This window comes from Tamandua tetradactyla, chromosome 19 (genome assembly GCF_023851605.1).
Source record: "Tamandua tetradactyla isolate mTamTet1 chromosome 19, mTamTet1.pri, whole genome shotgun sequence".
NCBI lineage: Eukaryota > Metazoa > Chordata > Mammalia > Pilosa > Myrmecophagidae > Tamandua > Tamandua tetradactyla.
Window position 1 is genome coordinate 54,705,312 of NC_135345.1, and position 14,152 is coordinate 54,719,463.

A 14,152-nucleotide genomic window follows, 5' to 3' on the forward strand; every position below is an offset into this window, starting at 1 on the left:
CATATATGTGTTCCTACCAACTTATTACTCCAGCAGCTTCTGCTCCATGTAAGCAGATCTTGGTTGGGATTCTTTGAATTCTCCTGTCTCTCCAGTTCTCTGATGGGCCCAGAAAAGTCATTGATTTTCCATGTTGTCATTGTAAGGATGGAAGTGACTATTTCCAAATTCTTTACATGTTAGAACTGAAACTATAAATCATTCTGGGATTTCTAATTGATTCTTTAACCATCTATTATTATTATTATCATTATTATTATTGTTATTATTATTATTATTATTATTATTTATTCCTGTGTGTCTCATGACTTTTGATTCTTTTTAATGGGTGCCAGTCTGTCCTTTATTTCCTTGAGGACCTTAAATAAGATCTTGAATCATCACTTTGAAATTGGCCTATTTGAGTAATAAGCTCCAATGAAATAATAGTTAACTAATATTCAGGAATGAATTGATCTCTTGATTTTCATATCATTGGCTAGCTTCCTTAGGTTTAATTTTCTTACTGTTTTAGACTTTTGTTTTGTATCTCCATTTTGAGCGGAGGATTTTGTTTTGTTTCCTCCTTTGATATCATCCCTCCCTGTGTTTGTAGATATCTCAGTGAGGCTTCCTAGGATATTAATTCAGATCTCTGTCTTCTATTGAAAACTTTGGTGATGTTGAGGATAGCATCTATCCAGTCACCCACTACCAGCTGGGTCTGCTTTCTTCTCTCCCCTAAGTATGGAACTTTATATCAGCTTCGTGTATATTTTTCAGACACTTTTTGTTTTTAGAGAAAGAGCTCATCTTCTACTTCATGCTTGTGACTCACGGAGAACTTTACCCTATTTTTGGAATAAGATTCCTGTGTGTTATTTTTCTGTTTTAGAGCTTTATCTAGCATTTATTTGGAGTAAGTCAGGCCATAAAGCATGCATTTACACTGCCCTTTTGCTATGAAGAAATGATTGTTTCAGTAACATCTGTGAACAAGACAGAGTCAGACTTTATCCATTTTACAAATGCAAAAAGAGGGTAACGGGTGATAAGTGGCAGAGCTAGGATTGAAGAGGAGGTCTCTTCTGTATTAAACAGATCATCAGTTGTGATATTCAGAGGTCAGCCTCCAAAATTTTTTCTTAGTTGCATTTGGAATTTGGAATCAACATTTGGATTCAGGTGGAAAGGCTCTGTGGTGGGTAAGTCTAATGGTCAATTTTCAACTTCATCACCAGATTTTACTACTTTAGAATCAATAGCTTCTATCTACAGATTTCTAAGCCATTGGCTGGGCTTCATGACACTCTTCCACTGATTTGATTCCTCTATATGTTTTAAGCAGAAAAGTTTATGGAGACTTTATTTCTCTCTCTTCAATCTTCAATCACAGATAATTTCTAATGACTTCAATTCCACTCAATTCAGGCTCTCTCTCTTTCTCCTCTTACTTTAATCTTACATCTTTCTCAGATATCATCACCTAGAGATTGGTGCTCTAGTACATTGGGGGGGGGGGGCTGTGAGTGTTTATGTTTATACTTTTCTTGAATTTTATGGCCTTTATTACCCAAAGCTGTGTGAAATTGAGGGAAACACAGTTGGCCTGAACTCTGGAACCATCTGTTCAACCTGCTCAAGACATTGGTGGTTGACTGTTTACTAAACAGACCTCCCTGAGTGGCAGCCCAAAGGCTGAGGCTGGGACTTCTGTTAATCATTAGGCATTTAACAAACAGTTGGGGCCCTTGCTAACTTTGCTATCATTGCTTTCAGCAGCAATGATCTGTACCCTGCCATTAGCCATATAACAAAAGATGGACTGGGTTGTGTGTTTACTGTGAGGATTTCCAGCAGGCTTGGGTTGCCACACCCAAGCAGCAGTGGTCATGTCATTCTGCAGGAGATGTGACATGTGTACTTTCCTTGTTGACTTTATCTTTGCCAACACAAGTAGGTGTCTAATGTTGGCTGGGAAGCTGGGCTCTTGGGTGGAGTGAAGGTTTAATTTGTTGACTATTTAACGTTTGAGAGAAATGTGCTTTGGTGAGGTTTCTTCCTTGAGTCTTTTGCCCTTTCACTAATCCTTTGCATAAACATTGCCTTAAAAATTGTTTATGAAGTATCTGCAAAGCATGTGAAACTGTTGGTAAAATTCATTGAGAATAACATTTATTCACGATCAGACTCTTGAGCCTATGTTTCTTTTTTATGGGATTTATTTCCTGATGCACATTTTTGTGAAGCTGCAAGTACAAATTGAACCCTTCTGCCCAATTCTTGTGGCAGATTAGGGTTCATGACAGAAATGCCAATTTAGTCTTGGGAATGGAAATGAAACTTCTCCCAGTGTCCCTGGATTCCAAAAGCAATCTCTACTAGTTGAAAGAATTTAAAATAAGAAAATGACCATGAAGTTGCAGGAAGTTGGACAGAAACAAGTGTAGCCTACATTTCTATTTAAGGAGGGAAAAGAATAATTTGGAGGCAGAGTCCCTCAAGTCTAGCGTACCCTAGAGCCTGTTGGCACGGCTTTCAAGAGCACAGTGTGCATCTCTTCCCAAATCTGCTTTTGGTAATAGTGAGGGTTTGAAATCAACCATGTTCAGAGTTGTTAGATTTCGGCAAGTGCTACAAATCAGTGACCCCCAAGAACCGGCTGTTAAATGTTCTTCAGTGCACCACTAAGTGTGGCAGACTAGCTCTGAGTTACATTTTAGGAGGAGTGAGAGAGGTTATATCTTTTCAGAAATACAGACATGGCACATTTAGCTTTTTATTTTTATTTATTTATTTATTTTTTGCATGGGTAGGCACTGGGAATCAAACCTGGGTCTCCAGCATGGCAGGTGAGAACTCTGCCTCTGCACCACCATGGCCCACCTGGATATAGCACATTTAAAGACATGCTTGTCAAGAAATAGTGCCTGAATTTAAACTGGGTGTTTCTCTCAGGGTAAAGACATTTTTGTGTAAAATGAAGTCATTTTAGAGAACTGGGAGGAAAAAAGTGTACAATGTAAGCAATGATCAGATCTTAGTCATTATATTCTGCTTGGTTCATTTGCTAATTTATTTGTTCATTTTACAATATTTGTTGAGTGCCTACTGTGTGCTGAGTTAGATTCTTAGATAAGTAAAAAACATGCACAGTTGTTGTCCTCAGGGATCTTAGTAGGAAAAACAGAATTGATAAAATACCCATATATAAATGTATAATTACAGTCTTTAGTGAGTTGTATAAAATGAAGTATAGAGTTCTAAGAGAACATGTCACCTGATGACTTGGCTTAGTCTGAGGGTGGATGGGAGAGATTTCCATGAAGAAGTGTGGGTTGAGCTGAGATCTGAAAGATTAGTAGCAGTTTAACAAGGTGAATGAGAGTGAGCAACAGAGAAATGTCAAGCAGAGAGAACAACGTACAACGGCCCCAGAGTGGGTAGGAATGTGTGTACTTGTAAGAGAATTAAAGATTGTGTGGCTGGAGAACAGGGGCAGAGGTAGTAGTGTGAGAAGAGTGACAATTCACTTTATCCTAAGAGAAAAGGAAAGCTGTTGTATCAGACTTTTTGTTGTTGTTTTGATTTCACTTTGACTACAAAGTGAAGAATTCATTTGAATGTGAAGAACTGACTGGAAAGGGCAAGAAAGGAGGTAAGGAAACAAATTGGAGGCTATTGCATTTTCCAGGGAGGATATAAGGCTATCCTGGACCAGGTTAATGCAGTGTGATGAGAAGTAAATGCATTAAAGAGATATTTAAGAAAAAAGATTAATAGGGCCTGGTGATGGATTGGATACAGGGATTGCAAGAAAGGGAGCCTTGTGAAGGAAGTCCCCTAGATGTTTGTCTTTGGAGGATGAAATTATAATTGTTCCACTTACTAGGATTGAGAACCAGAACTGGGAGGGAAGATGAGAGTTTGGATTTGTATATATTGGGTTAGAGTACATTTTCAACATTTAAAATGGCAGTGACTAACAGATGTTTAAATATATATATATAAAGGTCTAGAGTGTCATGGAGAGGTCCGGTGTAGAGAGCTTCCAGATGGTAACTGAAACCATGGCCATAATGGTTTGATCACATGTGAGTGCTGATTCTAACCCACACAAAAACAGAGCTGTGTTAGTAATAAAATTGGCTTCTCAGAATCCATTTCTCAGCTGGCATATCATTCAGAGGGCATAATAAGCACCTCTGTTTTGACTCTATCTGAAAACAAGAGGGTCTGATTCATGTATAGCCTCTTACAATTATAAAAATATAAAATTTAAGTGCATCAATATTTTTACAGGATTGCACTATACATTATTTGGGTCATTGTTTATTCATTAAATATCTGCTTAAAGTACTTAATTTTTTAGTGATCATCAATCAGTCCTTATCACAGAACTTCCTATCAGCATTCAACACATATGACTATTCCTTCCTTCTTGAAATATTCTCGTTCTTTCTTTTCTGTCATTCCACTCTCTTCTTCCTCTTTTTTTTAACAATATTACTAAGGTATATATTTATTGCCATAAAATTTACCCATTTCAAGTTGTCCAATTTTATTACTAACACAGCTCTGTTTTTGTGTGGGTTAGAATCAGCACTTATATGTGATCAAATAGTATATTTACTCTGGAAGTCTGAAGCGCTCAAAGACTATTATAAGACTCTTAGTCTTTCTTTAAATGATCTAATGGCTTCAAAGGAATTATGGGCCAAATAACAGTAATATGTTTATGAAAACATATGATTAGCACCTCACCTGGCACATTCTACAGAGTAGGTGTTCAATAAATATTGGCTGAGGAAGCAAACTAAGTTCAAAAAGTGAAAGTGCTCATTTAATATTTGGCTCTACAATGCAAATAACTATAGTGGCATAGTTCAGAAGATGACACAATTGTACGCAAAAAAGGTCAAATCTATAAGGATCATTTAAAAACTTTGTCCTATTCGAAAGAGAGTCTATCAATTCTTCTTTAGGTCTTATTCATATTTTACATGAATACCTAAATCAGTTTAAATGATTCAGTCAGTAATATGTATACAAACAAATCATTCTTCTTTTACCCTCATCATTTTTTGGAATTTATTTTTATTGTAAATTTTGTCTTATTTCATTTATTATCTTTTATTTGGATGATTAGCTTAAAAATGATAATTTTTTTCCTTCTTTATTCCCTGTCCCAACCAACAGATGCTTTCTAGATTACGTTGCACTCAAGAAAACATGTACTAAGAGTTTTTTCAACTAAATTTCTTAATTTAGATAACTTATAGGAAGCATATGATTTCCAGTCCAATTTTTTTAATGAAAAGTTTCATCTAAATTTAAATGACTTTTCCAAATTGGTTTTTAAGAAGTGCTTAACTCAGGCCATCTGATGTTTACTGAACTTCCTAAACTCATCTTATAATAGCAACCCAATGTTATTCTCTGAAAACAGGAAGTCAGTGACCTGGAGCAGAACTACAGTTGATGGAGACATTGTTGAAGAAGGAAGTCAGTGAAGGAAGAGATAACCTAGAAATGACCAGTTCTTGACAGAGTTAGACAAGAATCAATCTATATCGGGTGTTGTGGTGTTCTGTAAGATCTATAATATGCCTACTTTAATATGCCTTCCCTACTGACCTCCTTATTTCTTAGCTAGAAATTTGCAGTGTTAGAATAATTGCTCTGAGTTAGACGATATGTGAGAAATGCTTTGCATACCACCACTTCCCTGCCTATGTAACTGTCATTCAAAAGCAGCACACAGCTCTTAACCCTATTGCCAAGGCTCTCCAGTCCCTCTATAAAACATACCAGTGATGCCTGCAATCCAAGCAACATCCAGGTGCAGACGGCTCTCTCCTGGGCCCATGCATTTCTGTTCCCACAAGTTGAGTTGTCTGTTTAGCAAGACTCCATTGTGCTTATTCACGAATCAATTTACAATTCCTGTTCTTGTCATTGTCATAGATCATTTAATTTATTAAATATCATACAATCAGGTGTCCTATCAGTGAGATAGGAATACTTTTATGAAAAGTAGGTTAATGTTTTGAGACACAAAGAGATGAGGTGCCCTCAAAATGCTGTAGAATTAGGTGTGGACCACACAACTTTAAATAATGGGTGACTGATTTTCAAAGAATGAATTTTATTAATATAATACAATTACGTAATAAAACTATCTTTGTGAGGGTTGCATCGTCATTGTTTTATTCTTCCTCATCTTTCCCACTCAGTGGGAATATATTAGTTTTATGTTTGCACTTGTTCCTTCATCCTTTCAAGGCAAATGCAATATTAAAAAACATTATTTTGTCTTGTTATGGCTCTGAAGTACACCAAAATAAATTTAAATGATTTCCTATTGGTAAAAAAAAAAAAATAGGTGAGAGATTGTTACAAAAATATTCTCAGGTTGGTTTAGAAGTATCTTTAAGTTCTCATTTCACTTTAAAAAATCAAAACTAGAAATAGTGTACATGCAGTATAGATGTAATTTATATAAAAATTCAACATAGAACACTGTCATGGTCAGATTCATGTGTCAACTTGGCCAAGTCATGGTACCTGTTTGTTTGGTTAGGCAAGTGCTGGCCTGTCTGTTGCGATGGGGACATTTCATAGAATTAAATCATGATCATGTTGGTTACATCCACAGCTGATTCCATTTGTAATCAGCCAAGGGGAGTGTCTTCTGCAATGAGTGATACTTAACCTAATCACTGGATTCCTTTTAAGGAGGATTCAGAAAAGACAGGCTCTCTTCCTGCTTCGGCCGGCAAGCCTCTCCTGTGGATTTTGTCCAGACCCTCCATTGGAATCGTCAGCTTCACAGCCTGCCCTGCAGATTTTGGACTCTGCATTCCCACAGTTACATGAGATGCTTTTATAAATTTTATATTTGCGGGTGTTTCCTGTTGATACTGTTTCTCTAGACAACCCTAACTAATACAACTTGGTACCAGGGGTGGTTCTTAAGAAACAGAATCTTAAAAATGGGTTCTTATAAAAGATTTTCTACTCTGACTGGACTCAAAGGCACTAAGAACTCTGATTCCCATAATCAGAAGGACACTCCCAATCCATGGAGTGAGTTTGCAAAAGAGAGAGTCAAAACATCACCATTCGATTTTCCTAATGCTTCGCTTGTATGAAGCCAGGCTTTGGAGGATAATGTTTTTGACATCTTTATGGAGTTTTGTGGAAATAGGAGGTATAGAGATGTTGGCTGGTTGTTGTTAGATACACTGGATACATTAAGGAGCAAAAGGGATGGGCTTAAAGCTTCAAACAAGAAATTTAAGCACTGTCTGACAGATGTAGAAGTTTCTATGAGTATCTTGAAGGAAAATCATATTTCCTATAGCCATGGACTTGAGATCTCTGAAAATCAGACTCAGAATCTTATGTTTTATTGTTAGATTCTGAACTAACAATACAACGTAAACTGAAATCTCAATGTTCCACGGTGTCTGCCATTAAAGTGAGGGTATTGATTGGAAAGGAGTGGGACCCTGAAAAATGGGATGGTGACATATGGATTGATAATGATGTTGGGGGTGAGGTTGAAACCCTATGTCATGCTGAGTCTTCTCTAGATAACCCTGTAATAGTCTGCCTTGAGGACAGAGCCGCCCCACCTCCAGCCTCCCTTGAGGAGTTGGCCACCCAACCTTCTCCTGAAGGGATTAGCCCTAGAGTGATTAATCCTATTTCACCAGATGAAACTGCAAACGAATGCCCTGAAGCAAATGGCTTGGAAGATATTTCTAATTCTTTTCATGACCCACCCCCACCACCCCTCATTTCTTCCAGACCTATAACTGAACTAAAGTCCCAACAGGCCCCTAAAGGTGAGGTACAAAGTATCACACATGAGGAGGTACGTTATACTCCAAAAGAACTGTGTGAATTTTCCAATTTATATAGAAAAATCAGGGGAATATGTGTGGCAATGGATTTTAAGGGTGTGGGATAAGTGTGGGAGGAATATAAGGTTGGATCAGGCTGAATTTATTGATATGGGCCCACTAGGCAGAGATTTTGCATTCATTGTTATAGTTCAAGGGGTTAGAAAAGATATTAACAGTTTTTTTGGACGGCTGGATGAAACATGGATCAAAAGGTGGCCAACAATACCTGAGGTTGAAATGCCAGAATGGCCCTGGTATAACGTAGATGAGGGGATCCAGAGGCTTAGAGAGATTGGAATGTTAGATTGGATTTATCATGTAAAGCCTGCTCTTACACCCCAAGAATGTCCAGAGGATGCACCTTTTACCAGAACAGTGAGAAATAAAATTGTGAGATTAGCACCATCATCCCTGAAGAGATCTGTAGTTGCACTTCTCTGTAGGTCAGATATTACTGTAGGAACTGCTGTCACTGAGCTGGAATCCTTAAACACAATGGGGATGACTGGATCCCGAGTTGGCAGAAGCCAGGTGGCAGCACTTAATCACCAAAGACAGGGTAGACGTGGCTATTATAATAGGCAGCAAACTCAAAGCAGGCATCAAAATTATATGACTCTCAGAGATTTGTGGCATTGGCTAGTAAACCATGGGGTACCTAGAAATACAATAGAAGGGTAGTCAACTAAATTCTCGTAAGAGTTGTATAAACAAAAGAATTCTAGGTCAAGTGAACAGAAGTCTAACCTGAATTACAAAAACACAGAGTCATGATCCCTTAATCAATTTCCAAACTTGAGACAATTTACAGACCCAGATCCCCTTGAATGAAGGGGAGGCCAGGTCCCTTTGGGCAAGAACCCTGTTACACTGCCACAAATGTATACTGTTAATCTTCTTCCAAGCCTTCTCCAAGGATACTGATGGCCTTTTACTAGGATAACTGTGCATTGGGGAAAAGGAAATGATCAGACATTTCAGGGATTATTAGACACTGGTTCATAAATGACATTAATTCCAGGGGACCCAAAACGTCACTCTGGTCCAACAGTCAGAGTGGGGACTTATGGAGGCCAGGTGATCAATGGAGTTTTAGCTCAAGTCTGTCTCACAGTTGATCCAGTGGGCCCCTGGACCCATTCTGTAGTTATTTCCCCAGTTCCAGAATGTATAATTGGAACAGACATACTGAGCAACTGGCAGAATCCCCACATTGGCTCTCTAACTCATGCAGTGAAGGCTATTATGGTGGGAAAGGCCAAGTGGAAGCCACTAGAACTACCCCTACCTAGCAAAATAGTACATCAGAAGCAATACTGGATTCCTGGAGGGATTATAGTGATTACTGCCACTCTTAAGGACTTGAAGGATGCATGGCTAGTGATTCCCACCACATCCCCATTCAACTCTCCTATTTGGCCTGTGCAGAAAACAGATGGGTCTTGGAGGATAACAGTGGATTATCATAAGCTCGACCAGGTGGTAACTCCAATTGTAGCTGCTATTCCAGAGATGGTATCATTGCTTGAGCAAATCAATACATCCCCGGATACCTGGTATGCTGCTATTGATCTAGCAAATGCTTTTTTCTCAATAGCTGTTAGTAAGGGCTAGCAGAAACAGTTTGATTTCAGCTGGCAAGGTCAGCAATATACTTTCACTGTCCTACCTCAGAGGTATATCATCTCTCCAGCCCTACATCATAATCTTGTCCACAGGGATCTTGATCATTATTCCCTACCACAAGACATCACACTGGTCCATTATATTGATGAGATCAAGTTGATTGTACCTAGTGAGCAAGAAGTAGCAACTACTCTAGACTTACTGGTAAAGCATTTGCGTGTCAAAGGATGGGAGATAAATTCAACAAATATACAGGGGCCTTCCATCTCAGTGAAATTTCTAGGTGTCTATGGTGAGGGGCATGTTGAGATATCCCTTCTAAGGTAAAGGATAATTTGCTACATCTGGCCCCTCCTAAAAACAAAAAAAGAGGCACAGTGCCTAGATGGTCTCTTTGGATTTTGGTGACAACATATTCCTCATTTGGGTGTGCTACTCTAGCCTATTTATTGAGTGACCAGAAAGCTGTTAATTTTGAGTGGGGACCTGAACAAAAGGAGGATCTGTGACAGGTCCAGGCTGCTGTACAAGCTGCTTTTACCATTTGGGCCATATGATCCAGCAGATCCAATGGCACTGGAAGTGTCAGTGGCAAATAGAGATGCTCTCTGGAGCCTCTGGCAGGCCCCTATAAGAGAATCACAATGCAGACCCTTAGGATTTTGGAGCAAAGCCTTACCATCTGCTGCAGATAACTACTCTTCTTTTGAGAAACAACTTTTGGCCTGATACAGGGCCTTAGAAAGGACTGAGTGCTTAACCATGGGCCACAAGTTACCATGATATCTGAGTTGCCTATCATGAGCTGGGTGTTGTCTGACCCACCAAGCCATAAAGTTGGGTTCATGCAGCAGCGCTCTATTGAAAAATGGAAATAGTATCATGAGATAGGGTGAGAGCAGGTCCTAAAGGCACAAGTAAGTTACGTGAAGAAGTGGCCCAAATGCCCATGGTCTCCACTCCTGCCATATTACCTTCTCTTTCCCAGACCAGAGTCATGGCCTCTTGGGGACTTCCTTATGTGAATTGACTGAGGAATAGAAAACTCAGGCCTGATTTAAGGATGGTTCAGCATGATATGCAGGTACCACCCAAAAGTGGACAGCTGTAGCAGTATAACCCCTTTCTGGGGTGTCCTTGAAGGACAGTGATAAGGGAAAATCCTCCCAGTGGGCAGTATTTCGAGCAGTGCACTTGGTTATTCATTTTGTTTGGAAGGAGAACTGGCCAGAGGTGCGTCTGTATACTGACTCATGGGCTGTTGCTAATGGTTTGGCTGGATGGTCAGGGACTTGGAAAGATCATAATTGGAAAATTGGTGACAAAAAGTTCTGGGGAAGAAGTATGTGGATAGACTTTTCTGAGTGGGCTAAAAACATGAACATATTTGTATCCCATGTGAATGTGCACCAAGGGTGACTTCAGCAGAGGAAGGGCTTAATAATCAAGTGGATAAAATGACCTGTTGTGTGGATACCAGTCAGCCTCTTTCCCCAGCAACTCCTGTCATTGCCCAATGGGCTCATGAACAAAGTGGTCATGGTAGGAGGGATGGAGGTTATGCATAGGCTCAGCAACATGGACTTCCACTCACCAAGGCTGATTGGCTACAGCCACTGCTGAGTGCCCAATCTACCAGCAACAAAGACCCTCACTCAGCCCCCAATATGGCACCATTCCCCAAGGTGACCAGCCAGCTACTTGGTGTCAGGTTGATTACATTGGACCTCTTCCTTCATGGAAGGGGCAACAATTTGTTCTAACTGTAATAGACATATACTCTGGATATGGGTTTGCTTTCCCTGCATGCAGTGCTTCTGCCCAAACTACCATTGTGGACTTACAGAATGCTTTATCCATCGTCATGGTATTCCACACAGCATTACTTCTGATTAAGGAACACACTTCATAGCAAATGAAGTGCAGGAATCAGCACATGCTCATGGAATTCTCTGGTCTTACCATTTTTCCCATCATCCAGAAGCAGCTGGATTGCTAGAATGGTGGAATGGCCTTTTGAAAATTCAATTACGGTGCCAACTAGGTGGCAATACCTTGAAGGGCTGGGGTAATGTTCTGCAGGAAGCTGTATATGCTCTGATTCAGCATCTGCTGTATGGTGCTGTTTCTTCCATAGTCAGGATCCATGGGTCCAGGAACCAAGGGGTGGAAATAGGAGTGGCACCACTCACTATTACCCCTAGTGATCCACTAGGAGAATTTTTGCTTCCTGTCCCTGCAACCCGGAGCTCTGCTGGTCTACAGGTTTAGTTCCAAAAGAGGGAGTGCTTCTGCCAGGAGAAACAATGATTCTGTTGAACTGGAATCTAAGACTGCCATCTGGTCACTTTGGACTACTCATGCCCCTGGATCAACAAGCCAAGAAAGGTATTACATTATTGCCTGGGGTGATTGTCCCAGACTATTAGGGGGAAATAGGACTGCAACTACACAGTGGAGGTAAAGAAGAGTTTTCTTGGAATATAGGAGATCCCCTAGGGCATCTTTTAGTACTACCATGCCCTGTGATTAAAATCAGTGGAAAACTGCAACAACCCAATCCAGGCAGGACTATCATAGGCACTGAAACTTCAGGAATGAAGGTTTGAGTCACCCCACCAGACAAAGAATCACGGCCAGCTGAAGTGCTTGCTGAACATGGAATGGGTAGTGGAAGAAGGTAGTGATAAATATGAACTACGACCACGTGATCAGTTACAGAAATGTGTACTCTAATGTTATTTTGTTTATGTTATACTGTTTAAGTTGTAGATATCAAGTTTAAGAATGAATATTACCCAAGGACTTGAACCTATTCTGGAGAGATTTTATGTGTTTCTAGTTATATGTAGGACATTTGAGTATTGTTAGGTGAAAGAAAAAAATGTGCATTTTATTGTATTTTTATTTACAAATTAGGTAGGGTTTAAGGTGATATGTATAGTGGCCAAGTTGACAAGGGGTGGACTGTCATGGTCAGGTTCATGTATCAACTTGGCCAAGTGGTGGTACCTGTTTGTCTGGTTGGGCAAATGCTGGCCTGTCTGTTGTGATGAAGACATTTCATAGAATTAAATCATGATCATGTTGGTTGCATCCACAGCTGATTCCATTTGTAATCAGCCAGGGGGGGGGGGGGTGTTCTGCAATGACTGATGCTTAATCTAATCACTGGATTCCTTTTAAGGAGGATTCAGAAAAGACAGGCTCTCTTCCCGCTTCGGCCAGTGAGCCTCTACTGTGGAGTTCGTCCAGACCCCCCATCGAAATTGTTGGCTTCACAGCCTGCCCTGCAGATTTTGGACTCTGTGTTCCCATGGTTACATGAGACACTTTTATAAATTTTATATTTGTGAGTGTTTCCTGTTGATTCTGTTTCTCTAGGGAACCTTAACTAATACAAACACCAATCAAAACACCAAGAAATGGTCTGAAGCTTAAACCAAAAGATTGGTGAAAGAATGACCAATTTTATGTTCTAAGTTCAAATAAAATGTTTAAGGCATGAGTACATCATTTTCTATAAATTCTTACTTTACCCAACATTTTTGACGAACCAATTAGCATAGGGTAAGTGGGCTTCAACTGTTCTTGAAATTTTCCCAAGGCACCCTCTGCTATTTACTCCGACTGAAATACTCTTGCTTCCTCCCTAGATATATTTTCCCAGAGTTCTCTTTTTCTCTTACATATTGAGCTCTTATTCCTCCTTCCTGTCCTAAGATTCCAATCCAAATGCTAACTCCTCTGAGGAACCTTTCTTGACTCACTCAGGCAGAGATGCAGATTGTTCCTTCTTGTGTGTCCCCTCTGTGCTGAATACATAACCTTAGAATTATATTTAAGGTTTAAGCTGCATTGCATTCTAATTATTTATTTATGACACATTTTATCACCTTTGGATCATTTTGGGGTCAATCTCCGTTAATTGTCTTTTTCTTTTGAGAATGGGTCGTGTTTTCCTGTTCTTCATGTCTAATTATTTTGTTAGATTGTATCCCGAACATTGTGATTATTATGTAGTGGTGACTCTGGATTCTGTTACTTTCCTCCAAAAAATGTCAATTTACTTGTTTTAGCAGGTAATTAACCTAACTGGACTCAAATTGCAAATTCTGTCTCTTCAACAGCAACTCAAATTTCAGTTCAGATTGTTTATCCTTAGTTGGCTTGCTTTCGATTTGCCTGACACATGCATTTTGCAAGGGTCAGACAGAGATCCAAGCAGTTTATACACAGAATTTGTGTTCCCTCTCTCTGGCTTTCTACTCTCTGTGACCCCCCTCTCACTTACCAGTGAATTTTGTTCAGAGTTTTAGCCATCCCATGATCCTCAATCTAAAAGCTGTAAAAATAGGAAACCCACCAGGTGCTACTTCCTTCTGAGTTTCAATTCCTTTCCAAACCCTTTCTGCTCTTGCTCACTCTCAAGTTACTTCAAGCAGTTGGTGTTTTGTTTTGTTTTGTGTATGTGTGTATTTAATCCAAAGTTTACTGTTGTTATCTGCAGCTTAAACATCCTGCCAGAAACAGAATCACTTCATTATCTTTGCAACCCTATATGCTAGCCATGCTTCGTTCATTGTGGAGACTTGTGTTAAAGAAAAGGGAAGAGTAAAGTTTGTTTTCATTAG